This window comes from Vicugna pacos, chromosome 10 (assembly GCF_048564905.1).
Source record: "Vicugna pacos chromosome 10, VicPac4, whole genome shotgun sequence".
NCBI classification, from domain to species: Eukaryota; Metazoa; Chordata; class Mammalia; order Artiodactyla; family Camelidae; genus Vicugna; species Vicugna pacos.
The window spans coordinates 46,045,011-46,050,764 of NC_132996.1; positions in this window are offsets into that span (position 1 = coordinate 46,045,011).

The window sequence follows — 5,754 nt, forward strand, 5'->3', positions numbered from 1 at the left end:
CAGGAAATGACGACAGAAGGGCTGCGGTGGAGGGGCGGGGCCTAGCGGGAGCCCGGAGCGAGAGCCGGCCACTATCGCGAGAGCGGGAGCCGCAGCTCTGGGGCTCTCGGAGTGGAGAGTGCTTGGGTCGGTATTCGCGAGGTCGGCTCTCTGCTGCACCGTGAGTGGTGGTGACGTTCTCAGATTCCCCCTTCCTCCTGTGGTTGGAAAGAGTCCCTTTCCCGATTCTTACGGCCTGCCGCTGGATTCAAGCCGTCTCCCACCCACGTGGAATCCTTAGTTCCAGCCTGGCCATTCGTGGCCCTAGGAGCCAGCACTGCTCAATTATCCTCCTCTGGCCTCAGTTTCCCCATCTGTCTGACAAGGAGTCCTGTCTCCGACGTTCTTAGCATTCTTAAACAATGAGATTCGGTGACAAGTGTGTGAGTGAGATGTAGATTCTCCATTTGTGGCTACCTTGCTTTAGCAACCCAACGCACAGGTCTTCCCTAGAAATCTGTTTGTGAATAAGGATGGAAAGTGCAAAAGGCATGAAATACCCGAGGAGCGAGAGAACAAGGTACTTTGGTGCACTCCAAAGTAACAGTTTTAAAAAGCTGATCCAAAATCTTACGTAAATGAAATATGAAGACGCAAATAATATTCCTAATACATTGTAGATTCTTAGGGCCACTTCTTAAAATTTTATGAACCAAGAAAAACTTTAATCCTTAATGAATATAAGTGAATAAGTGAAATACTAATTTTCCCAGTACTTAGATTTTACTAATGTTTATTCAAGCTCTAGTCTGTGCTGTTAACGGGTTAGGGCCTTTCACAAACAAGTTTTCAACACTACATGACAGGATTGTTTTAACAACCTCCTGGTTGTCCCAACCCACCTGTTCTATTCAATTATAATACTTACTTCTAATCCATCAAGAGTACCACCATTGTACCGTTTTCCTCCTTGAACCTGGGTTGCATTATCAAAGGTTCCTATTCAAAATTTTCCGTAGCTTCTCCCTATATTTCCTGTTTATAAAGCCTTGCATACTCTGAGCCTAACTCATCCATCTAACCTCAGTTCGCATTATCCCTCAAAGACAAAAACCAATAGAAGTTGAATACTCAAAACCACATTTCTTCTATTTTTTTAACTGAGTTATAGTCAGTTTACAATGTTGTGTCAATTTCTGGCGTACAGCACAATTTTTCAGTCATACATGAATATACATATATTCTTTTTCATATTCTTTTTCACTGTGAGCTACTATAAGATCTTGAATATATTTCCCTGTGCTATACAGTGTAAACTTGTTTATCTATTCTATATATACCTGTCAGATCTACAAATCTCAAACTCCCAGTCTGTCCCTCCCCACTCCCCTCCCCCCTGGCAACCACAAGTTTGTATTCTATGTCTGTGAGTCTGTTTCTAAAACCACGTTTTTTCTTGCTTTTAAGTCTTCATTTATGTTGTTCTTATGTGTAATGCCCTTCTTCATCTTTTCCTGTTCTCCAAACTGTATACATCCTCAAACTGAACCCAGTTTTCAGAGAGAATAAAATGAATAAAAAGTCACATTCTCAGGATTGGGAATCAGAACATTACAGATCATTGATTATTTGAAGCATAGGTAAGGAAGGAAAAAGTCTTAGGAGCTATTTCTGAGCTGGGAAAATATGATTCAATTAACTAACAACCCATTTATAGTCAGCATAAAAAATAAATGAAGAAGTCAGTTAATTCTTAAGGAGAGAGCTCCTAAAATGTCCCTCCCTAATTCATATACCTTTGACAATTAGAGTTGGGAGAGACCCAGAAACTTCCAACTCCTTCACTTCACAGAAGAGGAGACTAATTACAGTCCTGAGTCTCAGCGGAGGCAATTGTGAGCACAAATGAAGCTGGGGTGCTTTTGCTTTTATGCCTCTGCCAGGTTATTAAATCCCCCGGCTTCCTAATCAAGAATTGCCCTTCCTGTGGAAGAACTCCTCTTCACCTGTTGCTTCCTCATATTACTTCCTGCCTCAGAGATGAAGAGGAACACAAATTAGAATAGGAAGTCTGGGTCTAGAAACAAATCCCAGTGAAAGCTAAATTATGCAAATTTAATCTTTGTCTAAGAAATGCAAGTCCCAAGTAGGCTGCCAGGTATGAAACCTTTCTTAACCCAAGACATTGCAGATCGAATGTACTAAGACAGCTTCGATTAAGAGAAAAACGGAGTGGGTGGGGAAAATTGGGGGTAAGAGGCTGTCTAGGGAAGCTAGGAACGTGGAAAGTAATATGAGGAAGCCAGACACTCCAAGTGGAATATTTTACTATTTCATTGCCTGTTGAACCATATACAAACAGGCACTACCATACAAAATAGATATTTAAACAGTTATGTCTTATTACAGGGTAAAACCTTACTCTTAAGGGACCTATTCAGTACAATTAGAGTCTCAGTCTTCCTTTCTTTTTCCAACAGTTTCTATAATATCCTCCTTAGAAAAGCAAATTTTTAGATAAGTGTCTTTCTTCATTTGAAGTGAATGATCTTGTCAAATGTGAAATAGCCTGCATTTTAAATAAGTTAAACAATATATAAAAACACTTGGTCTAATCAATTAAATACTACAACACAGGGAAATCTCTTCAAGAATACCTTCTGAAGGGAATTTTTCTTGGTCACAGATCTCAGCTCAGAACACAAAACCCCATCTCGAAGTACCAGAAATCTAAAGGAAACCCTACTTGTTGTCAGAATGAGTTGCAGATTATATTAAAGTGTGAGGGTTTACTTTTTTAATGTCAATTGTTTCATCATCACTCTACAGTACATGTAAAGGCACAGATTGATGTATTTTTCTGGCATCTTCCTGACGCACCCTTGCCCTAAATAAATCTGTTTGCCAGGATCTTGTCGCTTAAATTAGCCATCTCAAACTCTTGGTCCTGCCAACACAGGCAATTGTGCCAATGTTCTCAGCATTTACTGGCACACGAGCTGTTGCCTTTTCTTTGGCTTTCTGTGTGTACCTAAGGCCATCATCCTTCCTTACCAAGACAGCAGTCTGGCTTATGTGTCACTGAAACAGACTTCAGAATTGTTTGGACTCACTCTGGTTCTCTCCAGGGTGTGCATTCTGCACGATGTATTTTCAGCCACACAGTATATTGTTCAGAATTTGTCGTGCACATACTTGCAGATTGGCAGAGCCACCTGCCAAGGATGAGAACCTTTTAAGTTGTTGTCAAACGTCATAAAATGTGTTCCATGATTAATTTTGTGGGCACAGATTGGTTTTTGCACAGAGTCCAAAATTTGGGATATGTCACAGTGACTAAATGGCACCGGCATGCTGAATGAATTTGGAATTTGTCTTGTCAAGTGTGGGAGCAGGCACACAGATGGGCTTTGATCCAGTGGTGCTGCTTGGAATTCTCATTATAGCAATGATGTCACTTGTCACGTGGAGTGAGTGATAATGCTGCCAAGTTATGGACAAAGCAAGGCAAATAACAAAGTACAGAGGCCAGGGGAAAGGGTTTACGGCAGCACAGGAAGCTTTTACTACTAGCTGACCTTTGCCTAAATGACATAAACATTGTGTTGGGGCTGCCAAAAATATGCCTCGTAGAAATAAAAGCAGACAAGGAAACTTCCAACTAAAACAGTTTTTAAAGAAGGGCCACATAACCTGAAAAGCCTTCATTTCACAGAAGAGATCAAGTAAAACAAACATGCCCTTGCTTTTTAGATTAGGCTGTGAAAAGAATCTTTGAACTGCAAGCAAAGCGAACCAAACCCAAAACAAGCATTTTGCTTGATAAGAAAAGCTTTGTTGACTCAAAAGTTCAGCAACCATGCTGGGAAATGGGGAGAAAAATACCAAACAAACAAAGATCTATAGTGGCAAAGAAATATAGCATATTCTCATCACGTGTGCACATCAAAATTCTCTGCAAGGCTTTAAAAACGCATTAACTGTGCAGCTAAAGCAGTACTTAGAGGGAAATTTATAGCTATGAAAGCCTAGGTTAAAAAAGAGAATGACTTGAAATCAATAAGCTAACCTTTTATCTTAAGACACTCAGAAAAGTAGAGCAAATTAAACCCTAACTAAATAGAAGAAAGGAAAAAAAATAAAGATTAGAGCAAAAGTAGAATTTAAATATATATTTAATTTATTTTCTATTCTCTATGTGTGTGTGTACATGTACAGACTAGGGGAAAAATGTGAGAAAATCAATGAAACCAAAATTTGGTTCCTTATGAAGATCAACAAAATTGGCAAACCTTTAGCTAGACTGATCAGGAAAACATGAGAGAAGATTCAAGTTACTAAAATCAGAAATAAAAGAGGGGATATTACTACTAACTTTACAGAAATAAAAAGTAGTATAAGGGAATGCTATTAAAAACTATGCAAATACATATATACTCACTATATATTATATATAACTATATATATAAAACTATATATATTCATATATGTAATTTATCTGTTATTTATATATATAACAGTGTATATGAGTATGTATATGTATACATATATTTTTTCATGCCAGAGGCCCACCACATAAACTTTGATTCAGAAAGTCTCAAGTATGAAATGAACATTTGTATTTTCTGAAAACTGTGACAGTTTTTGTGATGTGCTGTCTTTGTTGAGAATTCCTGACCTAGCATATAATAGACATTCAAAAACAATGTATGCATTAGTTAATACTAGGTGCAGTTGCATATAAACACAGAATTCCAAAATGATAGTGTACTTAAAGTAAGTAAAAGAATTCCAGAGAGAGGTTGTTGCCGGCAAGTATGATGGCACCACCATGCCATCAGGAAGCCCAGCTTCTGTCACTTTACACCAATATCCTAAAGACATGGCTGCCATCTTCAAGGTACTCATGACTTAAGAAGGCTGCAAGAGTTCCAGTTATTGCATGTGAGTTGCAGGCCAGGAAAAAAAAAAAAAGAATAAGGTATGACACAAGAGTAAAAATCACCCTTCCCAGTGGAATCAGCATTTCTTAAGTACCCTTTCCAGAAGTCCTGTGTAATATTTTAATCTATATCTCACTGGCCAAAACTCAGTGACAAGGCTCTATCTTGCAACAATGAACCAGGAAATACAGAATTTTACTTTGAATGACACAGAGCCCAGCTACAAAATCTAAACTCTGTCCCTAGAGAAAAAGAGGAAAAAGAACACTGGGATGAGCCTCTAGACTTTTTGCCATCCTATACCACAACCTCTAAAACTTAACTCTCAACTTAGTTCCTGCACCATTGTAGATCCATAGATTTATTTCTCCCATTAGAAAGTTTCAACCAGTTGAGTTTTAACTCAAAAGGATTTACTTAGCAAGTGCTACGGGAAACCGGAGAAATGCCAGGTGTGTTCCTCCCCTCAAGGGAATGTCAAGCAATTTGGACAAATGAAACCCATAGCAATGAAACTATCTGGATTGCTTTCTATGAGCATTTACTGAAGTGTTACATTTTACAGTTTGGCCTACTGATTTTTTTTTATATTTACATTAAAAAATTTATTCTATCTTATTTTATTTCTTTTTTAAATTGAAGTTTAGTCGATTTACAATGTTGTATTAATTTCTAATGTACAGCATAGAAAACAAACTTATGGTTACCTGGGGGAAGGGGGTTAGGGGGTATAAATTGGGAGTTTGGGATTTGCAGATACAAACTACTACATATAAAACAGATGCTACTACTATTCTTGATGTACAGCACAGGAAACTGTATTTGATACCTT